This window comes from Scatophagus argus, chromosome 24, assembly GCF_020382885.2.
Source record: "Scatophagus argus isolate fScaArg1 chromosome 24, fScaArg1.pri, whole genome shotgun sequence".
NCBI lineage: Eukaryota > Metazoa > Chordata > Actinopteri > Scatophagidae > Scatophagus > Scatophagus argus.
In genome coordinates, this window is record NC_058516.1 from 10733274 (window position 1) to 10747561 (window position 14288).

The 14288-nt window shown below is 42.9% G+C and overlaps 1 long non-coding RNA gene across 2 annotated transcripts in view; it reads right to left on the bottom strand.

Moving 5' to 3' along the window:
* Window positions 1–14288, bottom strand: part of LOC124055508 — an 83331-nt gene that overhangs the window by 25167 nt on the left and 43876 nt on the right. For both annotated transcript variants that reach the window (XR_006842679.1, XR_006842678.1), the window contains exon 2: window positions 3440–3531. This is a non-coding gene — a long non-coding RNA (uncharacterized LOC124055508). The remainder of the gene's footprint in view (window positions 1–3439; window positions 3532–14288) is intronic.

Here is a 14288-nt window from a genome sequence, read left to right on the forward strand (position 1 = left end):
GGTAAAATGCTAGCATTCCAGGTTGTATGATCTCATCACACAAGTATAGTTGTGACTTTTTATATAAAATAAACTCTCTTGGGGAAATTACTGTATTTTTCTGAAAGCTTCCTTTTCTCTCCATTCATAAAATAGCGGAATAAGTTTGACAAACAGCTTCTATCACTGCGCATTATGATGCGCTCGTCATACACACTCGAGGTATTTATGCTTCTTTCCGCTGCGAAAGAAGTCAAGATGAATGTAAAGTGGCAATGTGAGCAGAAAGGACTGTGAAAGTGATAGTGAAGGGCCGGATTGGGCAAATGTAAGTTACGGGGCCCCCCCTCCCGCTGATCCACCACTTTCCTAACTGCAGTGTATATATATATGTGGGCAGTATATTGTCTGGGTGCTGGACTGTACTTTCGTGGCTGGGTTTTTGTCAACATAATGATGTAAAAAAATAAAATCTGAGAGTTGATTGATTAGTAGCAAAAAGTGATTCAAATTGCTGCCAGATTTAATAATTCTGATAACGTTTTTTTCTGTTCCCATTTTAGACAGTATCGGAGGTATTTCTAGTACTGCATTTGTATCAAAACAACCCTACAACAACGGCCTTAAAACCACTTTTTTATTTATTTTTCTTTACACATGGCCTCTTGATGGGACCTCAAGGTTCTGTCATAATAGCTGTTGCCTTAAGGCCTTTATCATTTCAATTAATAAAGTGCTTTAGCTTTTTCAGAGTAACACTCAATAAATATTTCAAGCCAGCACACACCCCCCCCCCTCCAATCCTCATGACCTTGAAGCACGTGAGTGGCTCAGAAAATGGATAGATTGCTCCAAGTTTCTCGTGCGTCGCAGATCCACAACTTGGTTCGTCGGCCTACGAACTGATACTTTCTGAGCTTTGAAACAGGAACAAAGTCTGCGAATTCCTAAATTGAGCGTAATTTAACGATGATTACTGAGAGCCAGCAACGAGCACTCTTCGTTTCCTTTTTTTTCTTTTTTTTTTTTTTTCTTTTTTGCTCCAACAGCATTTGGAGGCATCATCAAGCTTTGACTTCAAGGTTTTCAAATTCACTTTCTTTAATAACTGCCATGAATAAATTAACCAGTTCCATCCATCTACGTGGAGACTAACATCATCTTTCTTCCATCCATTTTCCCCCATTTTCAAGTGTCAGAGTAAAGTGGCCTGGTGTACCGAACACTGTTAAGCATTTGCACTCATCATTTAATCATCGCACCTCGTCCTTTGATTGATGCCTAATGAATGCCCGGGGCCTCCGTTTACAAGACGATCGCTAACAGAGCCTTGCTAATGGGTTTTGCCTGTCTGCCAGACAGCAGGCTCTTACACTGGAGCTTCAAGACCATTTATTCTATCATTTCTCATACAGATGTGGCACACTCACCACATTCTTAACAGACAGAAAACAACCTAAAAAACATATAAAAATAAATATAGATATAGATATATATAGATATACCAAGCAGGTCTTTCATTTTATGGACAATGCTTGCTGCTGATCTGTTCCACATGTGCAAAACAAAAGAACAAAAAACAAAAAAAAGAAGGGAAATTCAGTTTTGGGCCTTCGGTCATTTTCGGCAACATCTCTCTCCATGTAATTTCACAATTAGCAGCTATGTCATTCATCAATAATAGTTCTCCGGCATTAATGGTGTGAAACTAGTGGGACACAGAGAGGCTTTGTGTCTTAAAAACATTGCAGAGATGTTCCAGACCTGAGTGGCTGCATATCGCTCTTTATTCAATCTTCCTGTGCTTAATTCTGTGCAGGGGGTCACCGGGGCAACTCTCTCTCTCTCTCTCTCTCTCTCTATAGTCAGTGCTTCTCACCAAAATCCATGTGTACACATGAGGTTTTGCAAATGTGATCAATGCATTTCTTTCCTTTATGAAATATCTGAAAAGAAATGTTTTTTTAAAAAAGCTTTTTTTAGTACATTGCTGGGGTTTTGCAGAATTGTCCAGTAACAACCATCTTCTCTAGAGATAAGGATTCTCCTTCAGTGGAAACTAATGGTGGGGGGGGGGGGACTAAGAAAAGTACTTTCTAAGAAAAGTACAAATAGACACGAAACTGAAAATTTATTAGCAAAAGACAAGACAGACACTCTGACAGGTGATGTGTGAGAAATGCTGCGCAAAATCTAATAACTAAGAAATAACTAATGATATGTTAACACAGCGGCAACAATAAACATCCTGCTTTGACCTTTAATGCTTCCAGCTGAGCTCTTCACGTCAAACCCTTCGTTTCCTATCATTCTTCCATCTGCCTCAGGCAGGTCAAGCAGTGTCGGTGCTGCAGCTACATTTTATATGTGCCTCCCGCTTCCTCATCACAAACACCGATAGACGCACACACATCAGCACACACATTTAATTTAATTAGAGCATGTGCAGCCTCCCTCTCTGCCAGCATTGTCAAGGCGCTCGGGAGCAGCCAACACTATCACTGATTGCTTCTAGATAGGAAGAAATATGATTAGACCACGTGTTTGAGTTTGCCTGTTTGTGTGTGTGTGTGTGTATGAGTGTGTGAGTGGGGGGGGGGGGGATCAGATTGTGGTTTTGTTAGTGGTGAGAGCAGAGGTAAGCTGAAGGGTTGAAAACGATGGGGAGATGATTGGATATAAGGATACAAAAGGGGAGGGAAAGATGGAGGAAGGAGGAGTGAGCTGATGTATCAGTTTGTTGATAGATATTGTCAGTTTTGGCTTAAGGGATGGTAACATTTTTAAATTAACTTCAAAACATTGTGGAATTAGCTTGCTTTTTTAAGAGGCGATTGATATCAATCCATCTCATGTTTGTGGAGCTATGAGCTTAGCTTAGCAATAAGACTGGCTGCAAGGGGTGGCACTCAGCCTGGCTGTGTCCAAAAAAATGAATTACTTCATAAAAATCAACTTGCCATCATCTCTTAAGGTGTGCTCACACTGAATGTAAAGCAAACAAACATGCAAGTGGACACGAACAGATTTGAGAAAAGCAGTTAATCCCAACACGTCTTCGTACCTCAACGACTGAATGGGTTGATTGTCGACGACATCCGACAGAGTACCAGACGTACAAACATTGGTCATCACGTGGTTAACATTGTGAAACAGTTGCAGTTGGCTCAGGTTTAGGCAACAAAACTCCTTGCACAGATGACCAATATGGCTGTTTTTGTAACGAAGGAGGGTTTTCCTAAACCCAACCCATGAAGTTTTTGCGCTTAAACCAACCAAAGTTCTGATAGAAAGGCTTTGCAGCAGGAAGGCTTTGTGGGATGAGAACGTGTTGGATATTTTAAAGCAAGTGGATGAGTTTGGGATACACTGTGTGTACCCTTTTCTAAATTTAAGGGATATGTGGACAGCAGTAGGGCTGGTGGGACAATTTTATTTTCAAATTCAAATGTTGACATACCTCTTTCTGCTTCCAAGTCTTCATGGTAAAGCTGTCCTGACTCCAGCTCCATACAACACACAGACGTTGGATTAATATGAGTCTGACCGCTTCTGAAAGAAAGAAACAAAGAAAACAAACAAGAAGATTTCACTAAAAGAAACTGGTATTCGCCTTCAAAACAGCACATTGCCACATTATTGGAGGTGGACGTCGAGGGAAGGGTCGATGGAGAGAGGGGAAGGAAGCAGGGGAAAAAGAAAGTGAGGAGGAGAAGGAAGGCGGAAGATGCCTAATCTCTCATTATTGGTTTGATTTTCAAATGGACGGGGGGTAAACATGAAAGCTTTGATTCTCTGTGTAATGAGATTAGTGCTATGAAAGGGACAAGGGCAGCTAGTGAGGGAGGGGAAGGAAGGACGGAGGGAAGAAAGAACAAGTGACCTTTGCAGAATGAGGTAAGGAGAGAGGAGAGAGGGAGGAAACCCTGCCGAGGAGGAAAAGAAAAAAGGAAGGGAGGGAGGGAGAGAGGACCGGGATGGAGTGACCCTGGCAAAAACAGATTAGTCCACCATGAAAAGGATTACCAGCAATGATAGTCCCTCTGAGGGAGCAGAGTCAGTCATGGCCAATGCAAACACACACACACACACACACACACACACACTCCATGTGATGAACACATCAAAGTGATTAGCATCAGCTCAACCTGTCTGGCTAATGCAAACTGGAGGTGCACCGACTGCATTTTTTTCTTGGCCAATTCCGATTTGAGACAAAACAACTGCCATTGCTCTGATTCTTGTACATTTTGACAGAATGGTAACATTAATAGTCATTAACAAAACTTATAAAACATAAAGCGTAGACTTTAATAAAGACCTGGAGAAAATTGCCCCACCAAACGCTAAATAATTTGATCCACGTGCCGAAACAAACCGCTTTCACATCGTATTGACTCCAAGATTCTCTTGGCAAAACATACAGCAATTTTCTTACAACAAACAGCAATTACAAAAAAAAAAAAGACCAACTGAGGCACAAAGACACAGACAGATGTGCCACTGCCGAGTGAAATAAACAGAAAACACTGTGTCATCCTCGTGTCACTCAAGTGCAAGATGATTTAAGGCTCAGTTTGTTCTTTTAAAACGATTTTAGAACTACATTTGCTTGGACTGAGGGCATGCACACCTACGTCTGTCTCTCTCTCTAACACACACACACACACACACTGCATTTCTGCCAATTTTGCACAACAGCAGTGAAAACAGCTGACTGTCAACAAGTGGGGTTGTGTGTGTGTGCAGGTCAGAAAAACAGCTAATCCCACTCAACCCCCACTACCTCCACCATACTGGCAGCTTTTAACTGACACATCTGAAAATTATTCTGCAGGGCAGAAGGTTCTGTGAGCCGAGTCAGAGAGTCACCATCACATCACATCACACACACACACACACACACACACACACACTAGAGATAGCAAAGCTTTCCCAACCAGCCCTGCGTGTTTTCTTGTGGGAAAGGACAGGTTTGGAAGATACCCGCTCGGTCTGATGAGGCCTCATGTGGACTGTGGATTTCTGGCCACCAATCACTGGAATCACAGTAGGAGCACTGACATTATGCATTTACAGAATAGGGGATCCATGATCAAATATGTTTTGTTTTGTTTTTTTTAATGTATATCATTTAGTGGACGCAGCTTCCGTCTCCATCACCAGTCTCGACACACATACTTACAGCACTTTTATATCTATATACCTGTGGTTGAGAATCAGAATGGATCAACTCAGAACCCTGGGTCAAACTCTAGGTCAAACGTTAACATTCACCTGTTTAATTTTGGAATTTTGGAGGAGTGTGAGGGATGAGAGCCATCAGCCTCCTAAGCCGAATAAATGCTAACCAGATCTGAACTCAACCATCTTCAAGATCACATATGGACGCACCCTAAAGCCATGTTGAGTCTGTCTGTGTAAGTATAATGTTATCAGAACTGGTCAGAATTAGAGTATAGCGGTAGAAGTAAAAATAACACAAGGGTTCCGCATTCCAAAATCCTAATTCACTAAAAATATGTATGAAAAGTGAAAGTGATGCAAAGAACTTGGTGTATGGACTGCTGACCGCTTAAAGAAGCCGAGTCATGCTGCAAGATCCCCCGCCCCGTCACGAAAATTACCATGCATTAATATTACTATTGTATTACCACTACTGGTGAGTAAACATGGCCTGTTTAATCCGTAAATCATTGCAAAAGCTGATTTGTGTGTTTTATGTGTCTAAATCTGTAAAATAAAAAGCTGTTAAATAAATAATTAAGGTGCAGTTAAAAGAGTAACATTTTCCTTTCAGAGGCAGTGCAGTAGTAGTACAAAAGTTGAGTAAATGTACTTGCATAGACCCCACCTCTGCCAAAACGACTCATGTTGACCTATGGAGAATTTCGTGGACTCCCCTCTCCTACTTAAGACTTTTTTTTATTTATTTGTTTGTTTGTTTTTTAAATGTAGACTGTGTCCAATAATAGATCAATTTTGAATTCGGCATCACAAAAACAAACAAAAAAAAAATGCAGAAAAGGTCAAATTGGTTGATTACAAGCTTCGCACACACAAATCAATATCCAAATAAAATGATAAAAGAAGCTGAACCTTTCCTTCTTGCTGACATTTGTCTCCATCCTGCTGAGGCCAAGTTTTGATATCAGGACCCCCCTCAGAGGAGGATGGGGGCCCTTCGCTCTTTCTCTCTCTCCTCCACTCATCCTAAATGAGGGCTTTTTCCCTAGTTTTTTTCTCTGCTGTTGGTGGGGGGTGTCGGCCTCTTGGAAGATTGAGGACTTCCTGGGGAGGGCCTTTGAGTGCAGGTCTGAGGAGTCTCTCTCCATCTCCCTCTCTCACTCCCTCGCACTTCCTCTCAACGTCTCTCGCTCGTCCTAAATGGGGTCAAGCTCCCAGTCAGGACCTGCTGCTTTCAAAGATCCCAAAGAGCAGCCCTCCTCCACCTGCCCTTTCCTTCCCCCCCCTCGAGAACCTTTTCTTCCTCTTTTTTCCTTCCTTTTTTTTTCCCAATCTCGGTCCCTCACTTCACCTTCCTGCCATCTTACCATTTCTTCCTCGCTGTCCTGCCAACATCACTCTTCTGTATGCATCCATCCAAATATCAGCATTACAACAGCATTACAGGGACTACACATCGAAATGCAGTTATGAGCTGCTACATGTTGAAATACACTCCGAAACGCAGCTGACAGAAGAGTTTTAGTGTTTTCCAACACTGGGGAAAATTCACAAGACGTCAAACTAGATACAAAAAAGAAGGAAAAACCCTTTCGACTACACAAAACTACATTTACCCTCTGACATGAGTCGTCAGTTTTACCTCTTGGGGGCTCAAAGCTACTAAAATGAATCAGACAACTGTAACTGAACTGCTCACAGTTCACAGACATAAGCAGTCTGTGATGAGGAGTCACAAAGTAGGCTTGGCATGCCTGTAAAGTGTCAAAACCAAAATAGAACCAATGGCATCTTTTTGCCTGCGGATCACCTAAACATTGCTTGGTAAGCGTGTGACGTTTAAGGTCTTGCAATAAGGCTTCTGTACTGACATTTAGATCATCACGGGATGATAAAACATCTCCGCTCAGAACAGAATTTAGAGATCTACTGTGATATTAATCCTAACAGAAAACCAAAAGCGTTTCTCTGGCTGCAGCTGTGCAGCAGCTCTGTGCAGGGGGCTGCAGCTAACAACAACAAGTAGAAGCAATTATGTTATTAGCGTAATTCAAATGACATGGAAGCCTTTTTCAGGGTTTCTGGTCACATTCTCTTGCTTCACGTTTAACAGTCAAGGCTGATTTTGAGCTAGGGAACATTTTACTGTTTCAGGTAGTAATAAGTATAAATGCAGCTGATCGTTAGCCAATGAACCTCTACCTTTATCCCCCAAAGGACCCTCCCTCTTTGATAAGTCACAACATACCTTCCCTCCTTTGACCAGGCATTCATTTAGCCAGTTGAGAAAGAAGCAAATAGGCATGTTGTCCATGCATTAGTCCATCCGGGATGAGACGAGTTCGGTTTCTTCTCGTTGGAGCATTGCAGGAGAAAGGAGGAAGTAGAAGGTATACAAGCTCCCTGCTCACTGTGTCTGCCTGTCAGTGACAGAGATGGTTTTGTAGCATCACATCTTTAGTTCAACTCCTGAAGAACTCAATGGCTCCATCAAAGGGAGAAACTGATGACTTACTGCAACTGAGCACTGTCCCTGCCCTCAGCAGCCATGTCTTTTTACCTTCCACCTGGGCCTGTGTGCATCCCTTCCTGCCTCCCTCAAGCCTCCCCCGCTTTTTTCCCCCCCTCGTATCCACTACTCAGGCTTTCCCACGTCTCCCTTCCCTGGCGTTCCTCCCGTCCCTGACTCTTTCTAACGCCGCCGCTGACGGCCAGCGTGGCTCTCCGCTCCCCTCCAACCCATACTGGGTTTTATTTAATTTGTCCGTATAATAGACGTGAATGAACCCCGGGGTTTAGGGCTACACGGGTAGAGAAAGCGACAGAGGAGGGAGGGGCAGGCCGCTCAGCAATGTGTGTCAAAAGAGAAACAATAAGTGCCATTATTTTTGATTGGCTTCCCCTTTTTGAAAATTACTTCCAAAGTGTGATGTCCCATTGTGGGAGCAGAATAACGTTGAACAATGCAGCAGGGGGCAGGGGGTGGGGTAGTCTTACATATCCAGGCTAATATTCAAGAGGGCTTTGGCCAATACCGACTGGCCCGCACTGGATAACCATGCAGTGCAGCCACCGGGCCCTGGGTTAGTCTCATAATGGGAGGCATTGGGAGGCCTTTAGTTCCCATTGTAGCTGCTGTGTCAACAAAGAGGCCGCTGGGAGCTGGCTGGCATGTGGAATGAAGAGAGAGAGAGAGAGAGAGAGAGAGAGAGAGAGAGAGAGAGAGAGAGAGAGAGAGAGAGAGGAAGACATAGGGGTTATCACCTACCCTGTTGGACTCTTTGATAGGTTGACGAAACAGAAGAAAAAGTTCCCAAAGCACATCATTGGTTTAGTGCTACATGCTAACATTTTAGCATACGCTGCATATAATGACGTGACGGCAGTGCGTAGACATTCTTATGTATGCATACACCCAGCACTGCACATGTTGACTCTGTTTCAGTGGCAGTTTTAAAGGATAATTTAAATTTATTAGAACCTGTGCCTTACGCTCTAAACATAATGATAAAACTGTGCACATGACGTTAACTGCTAAGGAGTCACTAAAAAGAAGTCATCATCACCATCCAAAAACATCCATCAGAGTTTACAGGGAGAGACGTAAACATTGACCTGCTGTATGATTGTGTGACTGCTTGCGTTTCTTGATTTGTTGCCCTGTATTATCAACCCGTTCATGTTTTCATTGGCGCACTCACACATCAGTCTTTTTGGTTTTACAGGAATAATTCAGGAAAAGATTGACTGTATATAAACACGGGATGACACGAGAGCTCAGCAAAAAGTAAAGCCTGCTATACCGGAACGAGTGATGCTGTGGCAGTAAAAATCCTGAATATGTTGAACTGAACGTTAGATTTTGACTCATTCTATTTTAAAAGGAATATCCACAGCTCTGTCAAATGTTAAACAGGCTCACTTTAAAATGGTTCAAAATGAAGGTAGAGTTCGGCTCTCTTTGGCCCTGAGTGGACCACACCTTGATATACTACAGAATATTTGGGAGTTGATAAGATCTGTAATCTACAGCGCTGACTCATCATCTGCTTGACCAGCTGCTGAAATTTCTCTTTTGCTAAACTCTTGATATTCGTTACCTCTTAGGCTTTAATAATGCAGCTAGAATATCAATAATTAGCAGCATGATTGTGTACAAGCTAAATTGTCCATCTACTCAAACCTCTCTCTCTCCACACACACACACACACACACACACACACAGTGTGGTAAAGCTTGTCAATATCACTGTCAGTCCATTCATTCATCCAACTCCACCTGGGGAAGAGATGGACATGTGTGTTTACTCTAGATTCTATTCCCTGAGGCAAACACACACACACACAACACACACACCACTATTATACTTGTCTCCTGGCTGTGATGAGGCAACCTTGAGAAAGCAGGCCAAGCTGAGCAAATAACGGCATCCAAACAGGCGTGCATACACATGTATGTAAATACACACACGCAGAACACCAGCACCTAAACAAACAGGCCCAGCGATGGTAGCTGCACACGCCAAGCAGCTCTCATTACCAGCCAGCACAATAACCTGAAGTCAACACACACACAGAGGAGCTACACAGTCAATACCCAGTGAGAGTTTCATTCCACAATAAACAGGAGGGACACACACACACACACTCGTCCAATGACTGAACACAACATGTACATCAACATTAGCTTTATGTATTCTGGTTCCCGCGAGATTTCAAATTCATATCTGCAAATGGGTTTTTACTTTTCACATTGTACAGCCTCAGAAAATGCAACCAGACGGGAGAGGAGAGCGGTGAGCGATAAACTGGGAGGCTGGTGGACACCTCTGGATGCCGTTTGTTTACTACAGCCAGAATGGCATCAGCAGTTTCCTATGGGTGCCTATTGTTGGGATGACACAGATAATGCATGAGAGAGAGACAGAGAGGCAGACAGACAGAGAGAGAGAGACAGAGAGAGAGAACAACTGGTCAGCATAGAAGGCAACAGAAAGAAGGAAAAGCCTGGCAGTGTTACTCCATGCGTCAGGAAAAAAAAATCCCAAAGTATAAATATCTCTTCTATTTGTATGGCAGTTTTGTTTTATTAGCTGTTTCTTTCTACTAATGTTTCTAAATGCTTATTATTGCCATTGCTGTTTTGTGCACGCTCTCCCAGGAGGGTTTTAGGGGTTAGGGTTACAAATGATGAGGGGTGGACCCTGTAAGGAAATTTGGTCTCACCTGGATTACGTTTTTGTGGTTAAATTAGGGCAGAGCACTTATGGCAACAGAGTGTAGCCAAAAACCCCAATCTGGAACAAATACACCTTTCTGCATATCCTGTGGTAAGTGCACTTGATGGTTTTGCTGGTGGCAACGTCAATCTGTCCATACACTGTTCATCCATCCATAATCTCTCAGCATTTATCCTGTGGGATGGGGGTGAGGTTCACGCTCACATGCACAGCTACGGGCAATTTAAAGTCATCAAACCTGTGAACTTCCTTGCTGTGAGGCGACGGTGCTAACCACCGCACCGCCCGATTCGCGTCTAAGTCTCACCTTCTATTAAGTTTCTATTCTCAGAATTGGATTAAATTAGGTTGTGTTGGTTGATACACACCTGACTGCACTTTAACAATGTGGCATTTCTTTTCTCACAAGCAGTAATTTATGTTTTCAGCAACCTCGAGCAAGATATATACCATAACATACAGTCATCTTTTCAAACCCAACCACATTCTCAAAACATCTCCTCTTTTGTTGCATGTTCTCGGTTCTTCTTTACATTCGTCCGTCTGTAATTTCTACATCAAACACTGCGGCTTCCTACTTTCCTTCTCTGCCGCAATTTCCTGATCCTGACGCTGATCATTAAAGGACCTTATTATCTTGTGTACACATGTACACACTTCACATGTACGTGCGCACACCCAGCTAATGACGAGCCCTCCAGCTGACCCGCTGACCCTCATCAGTGCGACAAAGAGGCAGATAGCAGTGGCGGGACAATAAGATGGAGAGGTTGCTTAGGGTGACGGGATAAAAGCGGTGACATGACAGCGATGGAGGGATCAAGAGCGTGACAGGAGGACAACAGGAGAAGGAAGGGGGTGCATTGGGGGGGGGGGGGGGGGGGGGTGATTGCACTTAACTCACAAGGAAACAGTTCTGATTATTAAAGGTACCATCTAAAAAAAAGACAACTATTCATGTGGGAAATGTTGATAGGTGCACCAAATTTCATGGAAACACAAAACATAAGTCAGGAGCTCAACCCCCCCCCCCCCCCCCCCTCACCAGAATGAACTAGTCTGCAACCTCTCAGGAAGCTATCCAGCTAGCTAGCTACTGCAAACATTAATACAAGGAGCAGCGTGAATCACGACCCGCTTCTTTCTTTGTACTGGCATTAATTAAAAATTTCATCAACTCAACACATGACTCGTGATTTCTCTGATGATGATCACCATTTTCAGTTTCTGGCCACTTTCATACATCATCCACCCATCCCTCCATGTGTTCGTCAGGTGGGTATTTAGGTTGACTGCTTGGGTGCAGGACGAAGACTGCTCAGTCAGTCGGACTGGACAGATGATCGGGATAAGAGCGAGAAACAGCCATGTCCATCACTCTGTCTTTCTTCAGCACCGAGAACATACATTATCATCTCATCATTGTGCTGTCAGCAGTCGATTCCTTCTGAGCAACACACACACATACACACACACACACACACACACATAAACCTTGTTCTATGCAGCAGAACATACTGTCACTCTGCACTGATAAGATGTCCGTTCCGCTTCTTTCAGTCTGACAGACAACATGAGCGTATTTTTATGGACCTAAAATCTCACACTCACTGCTAAAACACTGATTTAGTGCAGCCACCAAATAAAACAATATGTTTTTTAGATGGCACTTGCTTGCGAACTGCTTGTTCTATGTAACGAGACCGTTAAGTTCACGAGCTGAAGCAGTGAGTCCATAGAAAACTGGCAACCATTTTGTCCTTTTTCAAGCAAAAGTACCAGGTTAGTGGCCTATCAGAGATAAGGATTTTACAGTCTTCTGTCGTATTAGATTGGAATTTAAATATGTGTAGGTTTTCAACTATTGGGTAGATGCAAGAAGCAGCCTGAAAATGCCATTTTGTGCTCTGGGAAACCATTACGGCCATTTTTTTCCACACTTTTCTGACATTTTATCAATTAATTGGGAAAATAATCAACAGATATTTGGTGGATTTGTTGGGGACTATTTTCAGTTGCGGCTTAATGCACATTTGGTGCTTATGATGTCACACAGTAGGGCAGTATGTCTACGGTGCATCTGTTTATTACTCTATTTTTGTTGTAGTGTCATTTGATCGAGCTTGTCCTGCCCTATCCTGCCCCTCATTGGACAAAATCAACGCCATGTCAGTTCTGTTTCATTAATCCAAGAAAACGTGCAGAAAAGTGAGACTTAGCCCAATACTAAGAGAAGCACTTAAAGGGAAGGTGGATGTACTGGCACTTGGCTTCAATCCATGTTGTATGGACACATTCAGTCGCAGGGTTTAATGGGAAAATTTTCTTCACTGAAAGCGAAATAATACACCTACTGTGGCGGAGTTTACAGTAAGGGAGAGCGAAACAGTATCTCTGACCTTGGTATTAAATGTTATAGATTTCCTTCTGTACAGAATCTGTAGCTCAAGTGTTTATCTCACTGAAAGCTCCACGCACACACACTGAGTTCCATCCTTGGGAAGGTTGAAAGAGATGAGAAAATCTTTTGACAGATGCAAGAGTCAAACAATTAATGACCGCTGATAGATAAAACAGCCTTTACAATTATGAGTTTCGTTACATCTTAAGATTTGACCGCTTGACTCAATAGGAGACTTCTTGGTTTGTGGCAGCTGCCCGTTTTAAGTTAATCAAATGTATCTAATAGCCATTAAACTTTATGCTAAATGCAGCAAAGGAAGAAGTAGCAACAAAGAGAGCCCGAAGATTAAAATTACACCAGACCATGAATTCCAGGTAACAGGTAACATCTGCCGCCAACTTCGGTGAAAGCTGCCGTGAAAAGAGAGGAAAGTGAGGTAGCTGTGAGCAGGTCGTTCCAATAATCGGAAGGTGGCGGTGGTGGGGTTTCGATGCTTGACTCCAGCTGCATTTCGAAAAGTCCTTGGGCAAGTTAACGAACCCCAGATTGCTCATAACGGCTGCTCCAATGGTGTTCACGTGAATGGCAGAGAACGGCATATGAATGTCGCGTGAACTTTGGATAGAAAACGTTGTATCACTCCTGAACGTATGGGTGAACGTGGCATGTGTTGCAGAGCACCTAGAAAAGCATTAAATAAATACAAATCCATTTAGTGGAACATCTCACCTTTTTGGACTTCTTCACAGCTAAAAGAATAAATAAAAGAAAGAGTACGAACGTGAATACAATCCTAGATGCGACAAAGTGCAATTTGATCACATTTTTATTTGATGAACCTCTCGCAGAGTTCATTTGGCGGCATCGCTGAAAAACGCTCAGAGCAGCCATCAGATGGTTCAGCAGCACTGTGAGCTTCTCACCTCCTTGTCATCCCTCAGCCTTGAAGAGAGGAAGAAGCATTTTATCTAGTCGCCCCTTTTGTCGCATCGAACCTCAAGAGTTTTTGAAAAAGGAAAATAAACCGTGAAGTTTTTAAAGAACACACGCGCACAAATAAAATAATATAAAATAAAAACTCTTTCCTCGGAATCAGCAGGGGTGTTGCTTAGCTGATTTTTTATAAGCTTTTCTGCACATCTAAAGCTAATGTTCCTCCATAATTATTATCATATGCTGAGTAATGGTCCATTTTCCTTATCCTGCAAAAATGTTCTAAAAATCAATCAAAATGCAGCGTTACACTTCTATATATTCCATAACCATCAAACACGGTGTTGCTGTGAGGTAGAAGAGCAGATACAGACAATAAGGCAGATTAAATGTGCTGTAGCTGAAGCTGTCCGTGGACTCTTAGAACATGTTCTGGCCCTGAACTCTGACCCGCACGTCCGCCGGGCTCTTGTTCTCTTTGTCTTCATGACAGTCGTCTCAGACAGCTACAGACCACCAGACTTTTCTACCCGAGTCTGTGCCTCA